At 34.5% G+C, this 21,354-nt stretch overlaps 1 protein-coding gene across 1 annotated transcript in view; it reads left to right on the forward strand.

Moving 5' to 3' along the window:
* Abd-B (Homeobox protein abdominal B) overlaps positions 1 to 21,354 on the forward strand; it is a 314,220-nt gene that overhangs the window by 6,531 nt on the left and 286,335 nt on the right. Inside the window, exon 2 of the mRNA XM_087342396.1 lies at positions 4,186 to 4,237. The gene's annotated coding sequence lies outside the window, so the exon portion shown is untranslated. The remainder of the gene's footprint in view (positions 1 to 4,185; positions 4,238 to 21,354) is intronic.

Raw genomic sequence — 21,354 nt, forward strand, 5'->3', positions numbered from 1 at the left:
TTGAGAAGTGTATCTCACTGTTAGGTCTTATATTGGTCACTGTCTGTTTAACTATTAACGGATATGGTTTTCAATAGGTGTGTTGATATATTTTGATTATTTTTATTATAGGATTGTTGTTTGTGGTTGGGATCAAACCAGGGACATTTTAAATACTGGATAAGTAAGATAAATTGCTTTGATAAGTAAGTGATTACGTTTTCTATGCTGGATTGTAATTTATTCTGCAGAGGTATGCACCAGTTATCCCCTGTTTTAGGAGAAGCAAACACGAAACAAAGAGAACAAAGACGTATTATTAAAGTGTGTAAACGAACAGGTGGAGAGAAAAGTTTCTGTGCTGTAAATTGCTTAGCATAAATGTGTACAACGAAATTAACTCCATAAGTGAATGAAATTATTGGGAATTATCAGTGTGGGTTCAGACGTAACAGAGAAACAATTGATCAGATCTTCTGCATCCGTCAGATACTAGAGTAAAAATGGGAATACAGTGGGACCGTGCATTAATATAATTCAAAAAAGCTTACGACTCTGATAAGAGAGATTTTATACAATATCATCATTGAATTTGGTATACCAAAGAAGCTAGTAAGTCTAATAAACATGTGCTTAAATGAAACCTGTCTCAAAATTCATATAGGTAAATATTTATGACTCATTTTCCATTAATAACGATCTGAAACAAGGAGACGCTGTCTCCCTTGCTCTTTAACTTTGCGCTAGATTACGCCATCAGGAAAGTCTAAGATAGGCGAGAGGGTTTGCAATTGAATGGGACACATCAGCTATTGGCATATACTGATGATGTTAACTTATTGGGTGACGATATAAATACAATAGAAGGGAACATATTAGGGTGGCTAATAAATCCTTTGAAAGTGTGACAAAGTTAAAATATTTGGGAACAACAATAACAAATAAAAATTATATTCACGAGCAAGTTAGGAGGGGACTAAATTCCGGAAATGCTTGCTACTTCTCGGTTCAAAATATTTTGTCTTCCCGTCTGATTTCTAAGAACCTGAAAATTAAAGTACACAAAACAATAATTTTGCCTGATGTTTTGTATGGGTGCGAAACATGGTCTCTCACTCAGAGGGAGGAACATAGATTTCAGGTGTTTGAGAACAGGGTGTTGAGGAGTATATTTGGGCCTAGGAGAGAAGACGATGTGGCATGGAGAAAACTGCATAATGATGAGCTTATAATTCTGTATTCCTCCCCCAATATTGTCAATGTGATTAAGTCGAGAAGAATGAGATGGGCGGGGCATGTAGCGCGCATGGATGAGGCAGAAGGTGTGCACCAGGTGTTGGATGGGAAGCCTGAGGGGAAGAGACCGCTGGGGAGACCTAGACGTAGATGGGAGGATAATGTCAGGCGGGATCTATGGGAGATAGGAGTTGAAGGAGACTGGATTTTTCTGGCCCAGGAAAGGGTCTGGTGGAGGGCTTTGATTAATTTGGTGATGAACCTTCGGACACTGTAAGCAATCTGGTTAGTTAAGTATGTATGTAGTCTCTACGTAAATAATAAATTGCAATGACGTAGTTGATATAGGCTAAATAATGTTGAAGAAACATTTAAATAAGCCTATATATATTTAAATGCAAGTGTAATAACAAAATTAGTAAGATGGATGTATTAGTATACTCTAAAGAGAAAATTTAATGTTATGGATTTATGATAATGATTTATGCAGATGGCACAGGGGTAGCTATAAGACCCGTGGATTAAAGCAACTAGTCGTTAAGCGAGAACAAACCTTTTTAAATTTGTCACAACTCAGAAATATTTGTTGTAGTTATAAATAAATAATTAATTTCTTGGAGACACGAGGATACAATTCATGCCTGTCTATTTTAAATTTTGAGATATGCCATTGTTTCTCTGCTGTTATTTATATGTTAAGCTCAGTGACATAGAGCGTATAAACAAGAAAGTATAATGTAATGGGTGTTATTTTAAGTTCTCACAACGGCGAGTATGAACGTGATTATCTTCAGAGTCATGCATCGAGCAGTCTGGTAGACGTTTTCTGATATTTCAGAGTTGTTTTCTACCTCCATTACGGTGGGTGCAAAAAGAATTTCTCCCCTTCACGAACATATGTAGTCAACAAATACCAGCAACTCAGTAAATTTGAATTACGGTGTTCAATTTAAATCCGTGTATCCCGGCTTCTGTAATAATATCGCCATCATTCACAAAGTCTATTGATCTGTGCCTGTGCCTGGGCTATACATTTATTTATTGCTATTTTATGACGACTATTTACGCCTTCAATGTCAGGAAAAAGTATCACTTGTGACGTCACGCTATAATATTGCTTTGTTAAGAGAGACAATTAAAAGGGAAAACGTTTGGAACTGTAGAGCCTCTCAGTAAAACGTTTTCAACGCAACTACTGCGTTGTATTGCAGTTTTCTTAAAGCCCAAACATAACTGGAGCAGAATAATTATTACTGTTTCTTCCTTGCTGCAATTGTGTGAAAGGCACAGGTCTTTTAAAACATTTTGTCCGCCTTCTTTCATATAGATTTATTTTTTTAAAATTCTTAGTATCTCCATAGTGGCGCTGCATGTAGACAACATTGGTAATCGTAAACAAACAGGTCGAATAATTCCCTCAAGTCTTCATATACAAAATGCCACACTCCTCAGCGTAACTTTACAGCTAAGCTACAATGATTCGGACAAGAGTCAAGTATGTTCGAAGTTACTATTCTACGGTTTAGGTTAAGTGATTCTTGCAATGTTGTTTCTGAACAGCTGCTGCGTCCTGAGTTTCAAAATTGCAAACAGAGTCCCGATTATCCAACCCTCGGTTATCCGACATTCATTACAGTTTGTCAGACGTGCCGTGTCGGAACGCTCCAGTTAATCAAGAGTCAGCTTATTATGTAGCAGAATAAATCACATTCCCCCAACTCGCACCTCTAAACACTATTTTTTTTTTGAGATTTCTTTTATGTGGTGCCGTATCGTATTTGCTTTGTAATTTAAAAATACCTATATCTTAAACTGAGTTATAAACTGAGATGAGATTTACATTTTCATTTGTCTTCCGTATTATGTGACATTTCTGTATCATCCAGCCGTCCTTCTGTAACGTTTAGGTCGGATAATCTGGATCTACTTTATATCTTGATTTAAAATTCTTACAAAATTAATAATTAAATAAATTAAACAATATGACAGAGTAAAACACAGTGTTAATAATTTTATGAACCTTTAGTAGAAATCAATGATTTGCATGAGAATGAGGTTTATACTTGCTGACACATGAATGGACTTCAGCCCAACTAAAGATGCATACAGTTTTATTTATCAGATTATATGTTATCGTCTTCTGCAGTGTGATATAATGTTATTATTACTTTGATAAATTAATAACTTATATATCGAATAGAACAAAATGGAAACTGCTTCTTAATGCTGTATTTAACCGGTGGCAATCAAGAAACTGAAGAGAAATGTGTATCAGTTGAGGTTTAAACAGCGGTGAGTCCGAAGATGGCCATCTTCTGGGTTGTAGCGCCATGTAGTCTGGTAGAAGTTTACCAACGTTTTAGAGGTCCCTGCTGCCTCCATCATCAGAGCTAACTTCTACCAGACTATACGGCGCTAAAAGTCAGAAGACAGTTATCTTCTGAGAAGAAGTTGATCTAATGTGTCGATGTTCTTGAACCTACATATAACGTCACTTCGTTAAATTGTAATTGAGCCTGAGCTCGTTATTTTAAATTCACTAATATTATAATTATCCTTTTGTCTTTCATGAAAAACCCGCAGTTGCCTAGTGTAAGTCAACTATGTCAAATGATCTTGCATCCTATCTGAAGGAAAGGTTTAGTCCTTTGGGGATAATGGTGATAAAAACCGAAGATAGCCATTCGAGACTTAAGGACAACTCCATCCTACGACTTTTTGTGGCACGTCGGCTAACATTTCTCTATTAGCGTGTTCGTCTTCTGTGGCCATCTGGTGTCTCTAGGTATATTCATGTTAAAAAATTTGGTCGGACCAAGGAAATGCACAGAGAATATGCAAGTATTTGAACAGTACTCCAAAATATACCGATTCACAGCATGTTGTGTGACAAGACATACACTATTAATTTAAATGATTATACTTAAATATATGTATCTGTAGTTAATCAGTAATGCATTTGTTTTACAGGTAACCTCGAAAGCAGAAACCAGGAAGAAGATTTAACAGCAAATAATTCACGGTGAGCTGATCAAAATTATTAATTTTTATGATAAATAATTTGTATGGTTGTGAGACTTGATATTTCACATTAAATGAAGAACACAGATTCAGAATGTTTGCAAACAGGTGAACCGGAAAGAATGTTTGGACATAAAACGGATGAAGAGAGAGGAGGCTGGAGAAAGTTCAATAATGAGAAACTTCATAATTTGTACAATTCTTTACGTATTGTTAGGATGATCGGGTCAATGATGACGAGATAAGAGGGGCATAGAGCACGTTTGACGAAGATAAGAAAAGTTTTGTTTGAAGAGTCTGGAAAGAAGAGATCACTCGGAAAACTTTAATGCAGATAGGATAATATTAGAAAGGATATTAAAAAATAAGGGTTGGAGGATGTGAATTGGATTCATGTTTCTCAGGACTAAGACTAGCGGCGGGCTGCTCTAAACTCGATAACAAATCTTGAGAGTCGCCACCACGTGGATCAAATAATTTTGGTTGGTGTATTGTTTATCTCACCTCTCAAACATCGAAGAATCAGGGACAGTTAACATGAAACAATGGAGTGATAGAGGTGTAATGTAATAAATAATTTCAAATGTTAATCCAAAATATAAGCAGTAGGCCTACGATATTTTTAAAATGCTGTAGCAAATACTTTCATTAAGGATTTTAAATGAGAGGAAACTATGTATCACCTGCTTTAGCAATTCATAATTCTGTGTATTATCCGCAGGTTGTATTTATTGGTTTCATAGTAAACAGCGAATATTTCATTAAACAGCTTTAGCCTTCTGATCTTTTGAAAGGTTATGGGTTGTGTTTTCATTGAGATACGGACTGAATGTTTAAATAGATTTATTATGACGAACTTAAATTTCAGAGGTTTAATTTTTAAAATAAGCACTTCATGCGGTTTGGCTAATTTAAAGGCAAATTTGCATACTGTAACATAATTTTATGTAGACTTCATATTTCTTTGAAACTTCTGTAAGCCTTCTTTAGTCGAATGTTTCTTTTATGAACTCAGTGTGGGCAAATGTGTATGTATGCAGATGAGTGTATTTGTGTAACTTAAGACGTAAATTACAGCGACCTTATAAGTTACAAACTTCACGAGTTCCTACTAATTGTAAGATTGTCATATTTGGCTCCAACAGGACCGGGGCATTATATGTTGTCGGAAGACGCGAAATATAAGACATCATACAAAGTGCAACTTGACAGTAACAATGGGTAGTACGTATTTATACGAACCAATAAAGCCTTCTCTAGACTTTAGTATTGTTGAAATCGATTGTAACGCGTTTGATTCTCTATCTGTCCGAACAGCAGGATCTCCACTGATGATGGAGGCAGAGAAAATCTCTGAAACTTTGTAAACAAATGGTTAATTGCCCGAAAAGTATCATTGCATTGAGCCTCCGTGAAAACGTCAAATATTTTGCACAAAAATTAAACTGTAGTCATAGGCCAAGATAAAATAATCCTGGATCATGCAGCAATGAAAGAATATACTTTTACGGACACGTAGTACTTTTATATTCTTTATAATAATTAGGATCTAATTTTAATACAAGATAATGAGGAAAAATTTCATGCATCAAATTTATGATTGAACAAAATTGAAAATGAGAAAGTGTTTAGTACTTTACCTTAAATAAAGCATGTACTTCCATTTGATACAAAACGACCTTAGATTGGATCAAAAAACTGAAAAATAATATGAAATGAATAAATTATTTAAAATAAAATGTTTCTGACGTGTAAATTGGTAAGAAACTTTAATTTGTCCGTACAGTAATGTAAAAATCACAATTCCTAATGCTTCAAATTAAATTTTAATGTTTACTTATAGAAACACTGAAGCAACATATCGAATGTAAATAGGTAACAACGCCTGACTGATTAACAGACTAGCAGGAATTAATCAATATAAATTCACATATTATTAAAATCGGCTCAGACTTCATAATCAAAAGAGTCTGTTTTGTATTACACACAGTGTATAATGGCATTAACTTGTGATTTATAGCTGGCATTTTAATTTAATTTTAATAAATGCGAGAATTCATTTGCAATCAGGCAATATGATTCTGAATACAATTATCGACCTCCATCATTATAGGGTCAAATGTGGCTCAGGTATGAATTTGTAGCGATTTCAATTCCGTCTGTCGCAACTACAATTCGGAAATTTGAAACAATAATTCATAGAAAATTGAGAATGAAAGAACAAAACAAAATTTCAAAAATGTTGCAGGGTTTGGAGGCCACGAATAGAAATGGAAATCTGTATATGCGGGCCCCGTTAGGGATCCAAGAGACCAAATGTTGCCACTCATATTAAAAAAATTTAAGAAATATATATTTATTGAAAAGTATTTGTAGATAAAATGAAAGGCTATATAAAATTAATAGAATAAATACTGCACAGCTATGTAGGTTAACTAAATTTATTCAAACAGTTGCATTTACTTTTAACTCAGTAGTTAGTGAAAGAACAGAACAGAAAATGACGAACACTATTATCGTTGCTAATGGCACCCTAACAGATAACAGTAACGTTTATTTTTTCCATCACGCAAAAAGATGATAGGTTTAACAGCCTGAATCACCTTAGGAATCCCATGTTTTGCGACATTTATGTTGTTATTCAGCTTCGTAACAAGAAACACAGTTAAACAGGTCATAGTATCTAAAAGTGTATAAAATATCCTTTCTTTTGTAAAAAGGCATAATAATAACTGTTTAACGCGATTAAATGTATGTAAATGACAGAAAATTTGCTAGTAAGAATTTCTTAAACGTTCTTCTTCAGCAACAATTCTCAGACATTTAACAACATGCAGAAATTTATCGCCTGTACTTGTTATTATATGCACACGAGTAAATCGCTCTTTCCTCTTTACAATTGCCGCTGAATGCTTGTGCGCCGCCTTGCGAACTCCGGTCGTCTTTAGTGCCAGTATTTATATGTATACACACATATATGTGTATATATATATATATAGCTTCATTTTTATAGGAGGTTGTAGGATGGTTTAGTTAAACAATATCTATTTTAAATTTGTGACTAATTTAGCAGGTAATAGCATGGCCAATATTATTACTGGGCTATTTTAGAATAAAAGTGCCTACAGTGACGCTTAAATCTCATGGCCCAAAATATAAACCTGGTACTCTTTAACCTCTTAAAGCCCAATGGAAACTACATGTAGCATCTGCCTTGATAACCAGTATTATTTCTGTATTTCACGGGTTTCATACGTTTATCAAAATAAACAGCGATTATATCTGTATTCAACATTACCACATGATCTCGTAACGAAAAAACGTTCTGTTTTCTTCGCGGTATGGACTAAAATTATGAATGTTACTTAGACGGTCTTGGAATTCAGTGGGTCAAGACAGCTGTTCATCTTTACGAACATTTCCCACAGTAATTTTGTTTTGCAGATATACGTGCATGTGTTTTTTTTCTCAGGAAGTTTATAACGTAGAAGCACGGACTTTTCACTTGTTAACTTGGCTATTATCGTCTGTAAAAATATTTCCGACTTTCGATCTAACTTATTAAACAAAAAGCATGGAAGTTATTAAATATTTTAGAAGTCGTAAGAAGTCTTTAGGAATATTAAAGATAAGTTTAGCCTATCTATAAATCACTGTAAAATTTTAGCAAAGACACAACTGTCAAAAACATTTTTAAAAATTGTATAACTATAAATATGATTGCTTAGAAAACGCATATAAATTACAAAAAATTTCCATTGAGAAAATAATGCTTACAAACTTCAGATATCGTAGTCTTTATTGATTACTAACTTAAAATAATTTGTGTGCAATGATTCTTTTTCATACCTCCGAGACTGTTCTGGATTAGCAGTGATTAAAATTCTGTTTAGTTGGAAATTAATTTATCAAATAAAAGGAAAATGGAGAACGTTTTGAAACATACATCTGACAACCGAAATAAATAAATAAATCTTCAGGTTTCTTGGCATGGGATTTGGTATTTAAAAGGGCCCAATTGAAGAACTTGGAAAAATGTTATAGCAAAATAGCTACAGAAATATTTAAGTAGTTTCTATAACAATGAAACCTGACATTTTAGGACTCTTTCCGCAGAGATATTTAACTCGCTTCAAAATAGTACAAAATGAACTAGTATTTTGAATATACATTTTTTGCACATATTCATTGTGCATTCATGGAGCAATTGCATCAACAAAAGAGCAAACAAGAAATAGGCCTACATATGTTGAGAGTTTTGTATATTGTATTTTATAGCACAGGAAATAACGAACAGAACGAAAGGGAAGGCGGTAGTTCCGCTCTTAGCAACGTTAACACGCAGCAACGGAAACAACACAAACAACCCTGACCCTCTTAACAACTAAATAGTTGAATACAAAAAAACGGACGAACGTAAACAAAAAGTGGAGCAAGAAATGCAGAAGTTTTATGGCTTTTGAGGGACGCGCAAATTGAAAATAAAAGAGTAGAGCTATTGGGTTCGGAAGTCAAGCAAAACAAAAAATTGAAACTAATAAGCTTTAAGTCGTGGAGTTTATGCAGAAAATGTTTTGACTTTGAATCTTCTGTGTGTGACACTGGTCTAGACATGGCCAGAATCTTTCTACTAAGAGTGTAAATGTGGGGTTATGGGGAAAAGAGAAAAAAATCTATGTCGGTTAGAGTAAAAGGAAGTAGGCAATATAACTGTAAAAAATGTGGATGTTCTGTTCGAATGCGAGGAACTCTGTATTCTACTAGAGGCAGTTCGACTTGGTAATTGTATACAGTGCTATGACCAGGTCGCCGGAAAGAAAATATGAAAAGTCTGTACCAGAAACTTTAAGCGTTTGATTGAACAACATCTCACCAAATATGAGATACAAATCTTCATATTAGCAACTATTAGCCATCGGTAACAGCTTCCATAATATTAGTTAATGTGTCTTTAAAATTGTTATTAAAGTCGAAATATTATAATTATAAATAATTTTAACAATATCTTATCTCTAGACAGTTCAAACTCATGTGTTTGTATTGATTTATTTCACGATGAATGTATTTTGAACTGTTAGAATTTTTGGCTTGCAGACTTGCTTTGAACTGCATCGTCCTACAGGGGACAGTGTTAATCATTGTACGTGTTGGCTTCAGTGCTGCCGCTCTCGAGGAATTTCATGCAACGATGCTAATAGTCTGTGTCAATAGAACAAACTAAAAGGGAGGGGGACCGCACAGCGGATGGGCTAACTTGAAACTTTGTAACGTTTTGTTAATCCGACTCGTGTTTCAAAGGACTTTCCAATTTTTCAACTGGCGGCACTGTAAGGGTGTTACAATGAGTGATGTCATTGGAAGGGAAGTTTATTCTTGGCTCTGAAAATGAAACCAAAATAGTGAAGTAATTGAACAAATTTGTTCAATTTAAGACTTGCCTCTTTTTCATTTGGTTGCAGTTTTTATGACTATGAGGGTAAATATAGATTGGTAGTGTTAGGTATACCTCTGTCGTTTGGGATAACCTTGACATTAGAAGAATGTTTCAGAAATACAGTGGCAGGAGCGAGTTCCTGCAAGACTAGACGTAATTTCGGCTGCAGTAAATTTTTTCACTGATTTGTATTTAGTCTACCTAGATAGCTTACTAGATAAACATGCAGGTTTCATCCAAATATAAAATATCCTAATAAATCTCACCAATACGTATTTATCGGTGAGAAGTTTACTGAAGTATTGTAAAATGTCTTATATCGTAGCCTGTTACCAATAAAATTAGAGGTTCCATAAAAGCAGAGAAATTCTTGACTAGCTGTGTCAATCAGCTTTACAAGAATGATGTTGCTTCGTAGAGTTAATTAGGCAGTACTATTTTATTCCGCACGCAGTGTCAGAATACGTCATATAAATAAATATAAATCAGTGTCACTAAAAAGGAGAGACTGGGCAGAGTGTCATATATTTATTTACATACATGTGTGAATAAGCATGATTATTAAAACTGCAAATTTAAAATTATCAGAGATCAAAACTCCAGAATTTCTAGTGAGCATCTTTCAGAGCAGATGAGCGTATGAAGTCATTCCATACCGCATCTTCTATTGAAATTTGGAGAAATGTGAATCATGAACTTTTTGCAAATAGAAATGGCGAACTTCTGAAGTGTGAGAGACAATAGTACCACGTACTTTCCATTTTGAAATTAGGTCTTAAATGATTTGTGGTAATAGACCTTCGAAGGATTTTGAAAATTTTGTGAAGATTGGCATCGTTTTGAAGACTAAACACCTGTCCTTATATTTCGGTTTCATGCCAATAACTAATGAACTAGGCGTTCGAAATTTCGTATTGAGATAGACCATAATCATAACCACAAATGCTCTATGGATTATCGTTTATCAACCAATAATTACATAATAGAAACTTTTAGACTGTTCGAGAATACATGCTATTGCTATAATTACTACAATATTCCCAGAATATACTTTATTCAGAAGAGTTTCAGGAGCGGTTGAAATGACAATCACTACAGTGAAGTAAAAAGAAAACCTCCAGTAAATCTCTAAATGAGAATTCGTGGAGGTACTGGAAAAAAAGTTATTACACATATTTGAAACATGGTTGCAAAAGGTTGTGGTAGATATCAGATACTTGCATTTACTAGCATACATTGAAGGAGTACCACAAAATACCATCTACAAATATAGTCTTTAGTTTACCATAAAATTAACCGGTATTCTAAAGTAAGTTATTTTACTAAAAGAAATTATAAAATTATAAAATATTCTGTTCTAGATTACATATCGGGGTTCCGTACAGAGGCGTTTAAAATTCAGGTATAATCTATATTTTTATAAGTGTCGCATGTTTCAATTTTTTTAATATCATTTAGAATGTGACGGAAGTTAAGGAACAGGAATCGATTAGAAATTTAGTTTTTCACACTGGAGCCAGTGCATTTCACTAATAACCAGAACAGGGCGACTGATTACACTAACAGGACAGCGTATCTTTATAAATTTAACACTGTCGGACACATTTTGCTCTGGCGGCTATTTCAATAATAATTTTAAATGGACGTAGTCAGTGTTCTTTCAAGAATGTAGACGTAGTTATTAACACAAAATAGTGGTAAGAAATAAACCCATCTTGAATTTAGTTACTTTAAGTCTTTTCTCTGTTTGGCTTGAGCTATTTGTAGAGTTAGAACCAAACGTATGTATTTATGTTTAAAAGAAATTATCTTACATTGTTTCAGTTTTATGTTTATCATTTTAACATGAAAAACAACACGGGTTCCTTCGCTGTGCTTATTAAATCTAAGCACAAAGTACTGAGATATATATAAATTACTTTTTAGCGGGCAGAAATGTAGACAGTAGTCCCAAAATTGAAGTCATTGCATTGCTCGACAGTGAAGTTCTTACTGAGAGATAGACCGAGATTGATCCGTTTCCAGACACTCGTGAGTCGAAGCTTATACTGATTTTAAATAACAGTCTATCCTATTTCTACTTAGATCATACATCCCAAAACTAACCACTCAATTGATTGTTCTATTTTTATACCAGAATATAAAGAAAATGTGTTCTGCGTGAAGCAGGCGTGACAAAAACAGCATATCACGGCCTTGACTGCTTAATGAAGCAAAACGATTAAGAAATTTAGTTCCTCATTCTGTAACCCATGTCACTTTCGCTCCTTCAGTAGACTTAAGCTACGTACCAACAGGCACTACGGTAGGATGTTAAGACAATAAATGGATATTGAATCGGGAAATAAAGTGTGTTCACCCAGAAGCACTAAGAAAACAAAAACTCAACATAGCTGATTTTGCTTTTCAATAAACGCACAATTTAAGTTCGACAGTGGAAGTCACAGATATGTGTACAACTGAGCTTATTTTATCACACTGATAATGATACTGAAGGAGCAGTTTAAAGTGTTGCAGGTTAGAGTTTTCTTTTTCCTATTTTATTAAATTTGGATTTAAACTGGTCATAAAATTACATATTTAATAATTATTAAACCAGCTGTTGCACACAGTCTATTAATTGTTGAAGCTTGTAACTGTACTGCTGCTCACTTCGAGAAAAGTATTTTGGCCCATGGGTAATATAGAGTAATTATTTGTGCTTAGAAGTCGAATTGAAAGAGAATTTTTTAAAAAAAAAAACATTTACACAAGCACAACTTTCCTTATATATTGAGGGAAACGAATGAAGTAGAATTTTTATGGAGTACTCCCTTGTGTAAGCTTTTTGGTTTGAATGATGGATCTGTGGAAATCATTAGGGGAATAATAAATTAAACTTTCTTTAAAAGAAGAAACTAAAGTTTATTGTCGGGCTTCCTCAGTTAACTAGACAACCACTTAACTTACAAACTGAAATAATCCATGTTTGTCTCGTTAAATAACAGCAAAATCCTAAAACACTTCGGGCAAAAGGCTACGGTAAGTAGTTTGAGGAGAACTTGTTTATATCACGAATAATTTTGCTATCGATGGGAATCGTAGAGAACTTGTGTTTGTATAATATATTACAATGATCACGGTAGGCCATACAATTCAGTCAGAATGTTAGGAACAGTTCTACATATTGGGTGTTTAGAAAAGTGAATTGCTTCCAGATTGCTACTTTTTGTTGTTGTTTTAATATTCACAAGTCGAAAATCACTTTGAACGAGGCACCTTACGTAAGAAAATATTTCATGCTTGAATATTTTTGTGTTTAAAAATAAGTGCTTAGTTTGTGTAAAGAAATGTCTTCCGCCTTTAGGCATAGTGATATCCGCGATTCGTTCTGTGTCTCACTCATATTGCTTTGTTTTTAGAGTTTTACTGCGACTTTTATGGGAATGATGATGGATGTTACAGTACCTTTACATCGAACGCCACTTGAAAAAGCAAGGGCTGTTTATTTTAACATTGGAAAGCACAAGAAGATCACCAAATCACTAAATATGACAACCGGAACTGCATATTTCGAAATACGATTCAGTTCACTTCTGAATATGGGCAGTTTCTATGTCGCAAGAAATGTTGTGGTTCTCTATTTCTTGCAGAAACGTGAAATGCAGAGAGTGGACTTAAAATCTAACTTTGAATAATTTGATGTTGTTTTTAATGTAGTAAAGCAAATGCTAAATATTATAAATCCTCATATCTTTTACTACTACCACCATAGAGTTAGACACATTTTTAACCACTAGTAAACAAAATATTATTTGTTCGATAGAAATAAAATTTGCATTATTTAATCAAGAAACTCTGAGCGTGATTTCCTTCTCGTGGAAATTAAATTTGCGCTTTTGTGTATTTATGCTGGAACTAAAAATTTAGCAGAAATTTCTGTATCCCTCTTTTACCAGAATCCCTTAAGCAAATATAAACTTGAAAAGTCGAATAATGTGCGTTTTATCTGTATTTTACCACAACTTCAATTAAGAACTAGTAAAATATAAGATTAATGTACTTGTTATATGGGGAGGATGGTGTGAATTAAAACTTTACTTTACTGATGTTCGCCTCAAAAGGATGAGGGAAACTACAGAAAATATTATTAAGGTTTCCAGTGCCCATCTTGGATATAGACGTACTGTTTATCTGATATACTGGCGTAGAGAAAACCTGTTTCATGAATGCACCTTTGGATTTAACCTTCCCACAGTAATTTTCTTAGCAGTTTTGAACATCTAGATTTACATGAATAATTCAAGACAGGCCATATTATTTAATTGCTTGAACAAGAAATGCAATCATGCGCCCGAAAATGTAAACAGAAAATATTGTTACTTATGTTTATTTTTAATGGAAAGGAAGTTAAAAACGCATGGTAAAAAGTGCATTCTGGTTACTAAGTACAAAGTAGGTCTAAGAAGGTTTAACTAAAACATACGCATGCTATAAGTTCGCACTTCGCCCTTCGTTCAAGAATGATATTGGTGATTTTTACGGCGACGTGCTAACCACACGAAACAGCAAAGCTAACCTTCACTCGAACAGGATTCGATGCGTGTACAACAAGGTGTCTAGTTAAAGAAAATATTAAAAGCACATAATCTGTAACGTTATAAAATAGAGTTGTTTAAGTAAGGTGAAATACCTTTTATGAGTACTTCTTCGTTAAAATGAACAGATTAAGAGGAATTTAAGAATTGTCGCACTGTGTACACTGCATTCATTGATTAGGCTGTAATGCGTATTGAAACAAAGTAGACGTACTCTGTTTGATATTATGCTGAACTCCCTAAAACGAGTTTGTGATAGACAAATCAATAGATAATAAAGCAAACAACGTTCAAAATGTTATGTTCATGCATTTTTGTGATGATAATAATAGTAGAAAAAACCTAAATTCTATTGCAATTCGATCCAGATTCTTTTATGAATTAGAAGACAGTAGTTAATAGTTCATACTCACAGCTGTGAAAACCTCAAATCATATATAAATAAATAGACTGTCAGTGACTTTGAAAGTGAAAATATAAATGGTCACAGACGTGTAAGTGTTCTTGATGCTTCTAATGGAAAGAGAGTTTCAACAAGGCGTTACCAGTGTCAGGAATTTGTGATTGTATGTCTATCAAGTACTCAGCCAGATTTCATGTTATTTCGTTCACTAATTTAATTACAGCATGCTTTTCGTTTGCGTATTTAACTTGAATATTGACCACGACTCGCTGATGCATTATTAAGGTTCCATTTTATTAGTCCTGCACTGATTGTATTCACTTAATATTTCTGTCGTTTGGAACAAACACTGTCATCTTACTTATTTTAGCTGCATGTCGATAGTGTCTCACTAATCCAACAAACTCGCAATACCGTCTTTTACATATTTGAGAATGAAACTTCTATATAAAACTTTAGGCTACACATCATTTTCGAGTCAAGATGCTGATCATAGGAAACAATTGTCTACGTATCAACTGGTAGGAATGATGTTTGAAGATGGCTGTCTTCTGGGTACTCGTACTTCCACAGAATTTTCAACTAACGATCATTCCATTCAACTGTTTTTACTTTTGTGGATTCAATTTCTCGTTGTTACGTTCTTTTCTACGATTATATCAAAACACATCGTGGACATATTTATTAGTCAGCAAATGAACGTCACACTTCTTATTTCTGAAGGATTTTTGTGGAACAAGAGTGAATACCCTTTGTTAACAAGTTCAACAAACATTACTTCTTAGCTTGCAGTTTAGTTTGGAAGACGCTGGTCTGTGAGTGACAGTCGTGTATAAGAGACCTTTATTTCATTTTAGTAGTATCATTGTTTCATTTAAAATATCTCCCTGAATTTTAAATCCATATGTTCGACATTCTTTTAAAAAGTATTAACTCACTCGTAAAAATGTGTTATTAGAGTCACGCAGTCCAATCGAGTCCTTTTTATGTTTAAGTTTAACGTTTATTTATAGCTTGAAGCTAAACGTGACACTAATCACCGCATAAAGAGTCTTAAAACTAATTGAATTTGTGGTAATTCCAACCACTGTACTCTTGTTCATAAAAATGTTGTCTATTACACTTGCCTCGTTCGAGTACAATAAAAAGTAACTTGGATAAAACCAGAGTTACGTATAAAACACTCAACTGCAGTATAACGCTTCCTTCAGGTAATGTGTAGCAAGGTACGTGTGTGCGATATTAATTAAGTTATAGTTGGTCATCCTGACAGAATGGAATCAAGAATTTGTCAGGAAATGAGAGACATATTTCAAACTTATAAAAGAATTATTAGTGCGATAATGCAGTACATGAACATCTTTATGTCTTAACATATTGGGTGTTTGGTGTTTGAGTGTATTTCTTGTAGATAACTAACTTAACACTTCCCCGACGTGAGCAGAGGACTTTTCCCTTAACCTCTGAGTCCAGACCATCCAATGGGTACCGGGGTCCTTTCCTGTGGTTAAAGCGCTGCCGGGGCGTGACGCTGACCACTCACCCCCATCTAGTGCCGGGGTCAAGGAAGAGAGGAGCTATACCTCCACTCACCCCAATACACCTACATGGCGTATAGTGGGCAAACTTTACTTTACTTACAATTCATAATATAAATTGAGACCGTGTGATATGGTATACAAAACATAATTTAATAATTATTACGTTAGGGCGATTACGTTGATGATGGATGTAGCAAATACCTCTAAAATGCAAGTAAATTTCTAACAGACTACGTACTGTTACAGACCAAAAGTTAGCCATTTTTATACTAGCCACAGTGAGATCTGAAGCATCGTTACTTTGTTTTCATTTACAGTACAGATTTTTAGCGTTGGTCTGTGTTTCTAGACAACCGTAAAGATTTCCAGTCACACAGTAGATGTTTTAGAATGTTGTTGTATTCGGGGGGGGGGGGGGCTACCAGAGAATTGGTATGTCAAGTGATAGTTCCAATGGTTAACGAGTTTGGTAACTAACTAGCTCCTACTCGCGACTACCAACATGTCGAACAAACGAAGAGAGAGGAATGGTGAGGATAATAGGAGCAATTTTGCATTATTAATTGAGATCTCGTTTAATGAAATGGGCAATAACCCCCTTCTCTGATTATCCAGAGATATTCAGCCTAATAATTTTTGCAAGAAACATGAACTTCAGTTAATTCGGTTTACTTCGGGATAATAATCACTACGATTATATACACATCATTTTGTGCAGAACGATTAATTTTTTGAAAATCAAAACACATGTTCATAATTTCATCTCTTTGGGTATATCCCAAACTTTAAATACAAAAATACTTTGGATGATATTTTCAGGAAAAAAGTCATTAGGAAAGAGGTTAAAGAAACAAAATGAGAGGTCGTGGATCTAATTCGTCTAGCTCAGGACAGGGACCGGTGGGACGCTCTTGTGAACGCGATAATAATTATTCTGATCCTTAAAATTTTGGAATTTTTTTTACTACATGAGAGACCTCAGCGCGTCAAAAAGGACACTGGTCCAAGGTGTTGGTTGCATGCTATATAGCAATGATTCTGAAACATTCTGGTGTCCAGGAACTGTCACCACTCAAGTCCTCTGGTACCGCAGACCCCCTCCCTCAAAATTTAAATGTAGACTAAGTAAGATAGGCTCTAGAGAAAAGGTAATATAGTTTCCTCTTTATGCTTTTATTCTAATGTGGAAGTAAAGAAAGTAGTTTTAAAAGGCTTAAAACTTAAGTTAATACAAAGTAAAGTAAGTAAAGCTGTCCTACTACCTGTCATGTAGGCGTTTGAGGGTGCCTTATAGCTCCTACTCATTTTTAATCCCCGCACTAGATGGAGGTAAGTGGTCAGCGTCACGCCCCGGTCGACCTTTAATCCCGGGGTAAGGACCCCTGATATCCATTGGACAGGAGGCTGGGCAGGCCCCCAGAGCCAGTCTGGATGCAGTGGCTAGGAGAAAAATCTTTTGCCCGTGTCGGGGATCAAACCCAGCATCAAAAATTACAGAAGAATAAAAGCCAGCTAAGTAGTTTACTCCTTAGGCATAACTTGCGAAGAGTCAGCGGTCGGCAAAGAAACACTGTTACATACTACTTTCTAACTGAGTAGCAATTCTTTGAAGCAAAGATTTTAAATAAACGGAAACACACTTTTGTTAGGTTATCATTTGTGGTGAGTGGTACTGAATTTAAGGTGGATCGATGGTTATAAATTATGAAACCAGCGAGTACGGGAAAAGGCAGAATTTGTCAGGTACAATGAAATCGACGTGGATTTACAAGTAGGTGTGACGTCACCGTCCGAACAGAGTCTGACAGCAATAAGATTGTTCCAACAATAATTTTGAGGTACTGAAATGTATACGGAATACAAAATATTGAATTTGGTTACAATATGTTCTGTGTTTAATTACCCACACTAAAATACAAGATAATTAATTATCTCCCAAAAGGTCTTCGGCATTGTAGTCTTAACTCAGTGAGCTTAAACGAATAAAGACTACAAAACATTTAATGAAATTCGAATTTCTTTACTTCTAGGAAATATATGTTTGTTCTTAGATCAAATTCCATAAATTGCTGATAAATCTATTGAGCACCCTTCACATTTGCTTTTCTTTCGCTGTATTTCGGAAACCTATTAGCAAAATGACGTTAGTAAGTTATATAAAGAATTTCTATTGGTCTATCACCTCTACATTTACATAAGACTGTATGTTATCTTTACTTTAATTATGAAGTTTTGAGTAAACGAATCGGCATTTAAAATAGATCCTTAGTCTACATGAACTACTTTCTATACTTAGTATGAATTCACATAATTCGAATAATTTCTGTTTTCCGACAATAGAAGAAATTATTTTATTCAACACTGGATGGAAATTTCTGCGTTGTAGACTTAAATCCCAAAATTACGGGTAAAACTTACCAAAACTCTGGGTCATAATAGTTTAACGTGCCCGTATATGGGCTAGTGAGATTCAGAAACAGACTTGTTTTTGAAGGTTTGTGCTTATATTGTTTTCTCTCCAAACTTTAGAGCACTGTATCAGTTCTACGACTTAATTAAGAACTGGGTTTCTCGTCTCAGTTCTCTTTTATTCTTTTAGTTCCCATTGCTCATTTTTATTTTCCGGCAGAGAAGTTTTCACATTATATTCTACACTCAGATGGTCAAAATGGGGTCGTTTGGAAACACATAAAAATGCTATTTGGTCTCGCCTGTACAGCTACCAACCAAAGCCTTTCTCCTGCTTCTTCTGCATACTTTGGGTTGATGGATTTCTTTTACCCATTACTTAGAATCACTCTGCATGTACTCTTTATTTGCGTTTTTCTTAAAATCGTAAATTTTTTAGTTGATTTTATTGTCTCGTTTTAATTTATTTCTCTTTTCTTTGCTTTCGACTGTTTTTTTTTCATTTTCAAAGGATTTTAAAATCTATAAAGCATTGGGACACTAACCTTCTATGTGTCAATGTTTAAAGTTGCAAAACTGTTTTCAGACCAACTAACGTTGTATTTATGGTCAGATTCACTGCTTTTTAAGAGAGTTCCTTTATCGTAATCCCCCATCTCAGCGTTTCACTCCGAAATACTCTTTAGTTGAATTTCCACTTGCGTGTAGAAAATTGCATAGTTCTGTCTACAGAAATCTTGTCTGACGAACGACATCTTATAACTAACTAAACTAATCTTTGGCGTTGAAGAATCAAAAAGTTTAACATTGCTAATACCAAACTTGTTATTCAACATTATCTTCAGTCAGGTGTGCCCAACTCTCATCTTCAAAACCTGTGATCATAACTTCTACATTAATGTTTTCTTTCCATATAATTTATGTGTGCTAAAAGAGGACTTCTTGAAAACTGTTTAAGCATTATTAGTCTCCTAGAATCTAACCACATTTCCAGCACGTCGTCCCAATATCTTTATAATAGTAGGTTGGTTACCTGTGAAAATTACAAAGTTCCTTGTTGTGCAATACCATACATTAGTTGCTTACTGCATTTCAGTTTACACTGTAGGACAAAACAAAACAAAACATTTTGACCCGAAAATTGTAAACTTATTCACCGTTGAAAGACTTCGTCGTCCAAGAGCGAACACAAAAATAGTGTGGTAGATATTTTAAACATCTGCAATCAAGGACGTTTTAAGTACGTAGATTCTTAATTAACTAATCCGGCTTATTCTTTCAAAGATTACGTTCAGCAAGTTCGTCTATCAAGAAACTCACAAGTGACCTAACTAACTCCTCTTAAGATGACTGTCTTCTGGAACAATTCGCCTTGTACTCTGATAGAAATTTACAGGAGTTTCAGAGAGGTATATGTTGCCTCCATCATCAGGGCGAGAAAGATTAGTTAATATGACATATTCTTTGTATTATGTGCTTAGTACTACCATCAAAATTACATTTATCCACTGTACGCACAGTATGAGTTGTATAAACAATGGAGGGAACACCGCCGCGCAGAATGTTATTTGTGAATACCCGCTTTGTCGTGTCGTTGCATTAAGTAAGCTACAACAAGCTGAACCAGTGCCACTGTTATGGGGTGGGGACGATACAGAAAGTGACGCAGACAAATTTCTCACAGGTTCAACGTGCAAATCTCTTCTTTTTTATGTTCTTCTCCTCCATCATTAATATATTATATAATATAAAAGGTTTTAACATCATTAATAGTAATGTTTGTAGGGTGAGTTAATATAATAATTAATTGAGCGTGTGTACTTTCAAGATTGGAAATCATTTTTATGTAGTGAGAATGTTTGTTGGAATAGTTGTTCTCCTTTGAAGGAGGGGGCAGCACTAGAGGTGAGTCGGCAATATTAAAGGCAATTTACGGATAGTCATGAGTGGTAAGAGACATTTACACTGACAGGTTCCCTAGCAGCACATGCCATAAGGGTCCCAGAAGTTACTACTTCTAATGATGTGAAGCCGTTTCACGCCGTTTTATTCTACAGCCGTATGTGTTGGGGGCTGTCCTATATTTAATTATCCTGAAATTTAAATCTCTTACTGGAGTTTACAATATAAAGAGTAAACCTTATTAAATAAATATGTGTGAGGGCGTGGGACTTCTGAAGTCCAATCCATTGCTAATATAACTTCTCGCCATTTACTAGTAACGATTTTGATATTATTAACAATTTAATGTGATTCAATTTAGTAAATTATTTATCGAGTATACCTAAATTTTTAAAATAGTTACAAACTATTACATGTGCTGAGTATACTTATTCTCTACGAACTGTTAATAAATTATTATTACGAGTTATTATTAATCGTAGTTATCTATAATCTAGGAGTTGTCAATAATGTACGAATTGAATTTCATTCTGTTATCAGACACAGGTATAAATTTTACAGCAAAACATCTCTGACTCTAAAATACCTGCTTCACAAACAGAGCTTGGAATGACTGCGTAGGTTGTAAAGTGAGCTGTTATTTGACCCCTGAAAAAGAATTATGAGAGAGAATTTACACTTCGGTTTCACCGGAATATTAACTGATAATTCGCCTATCTTAACACAAAAGTTGCAGAAATGTAGCCGTATTTAGAATTGAGAAAAACGGACTTTTTATTATGGTCGTCTTCCGTGTTGATGGGTAACTAACCTCTTCATTCATAAACGCTACACGATCTTTTAATTTGGTAT

Source organism: Zootermopsis nevadensis, unplaced genomic scaffold (genome assembly GCF_977971745.1).
Source record: "Zootermopsis nevadensis isolate Lab colony 2312 unplaced genomic scaffold, Znev_1.0 Znev_ptg000001l, whole genome shotgun sequence".
In the NCBI taxonomy this organism is placed as follows: Eukaryota; Metazoa; Arthropoda; class Insecta; order Blattodea; family Termopsidae; genus Zootermopsis; species Zootermopsis nevadensis.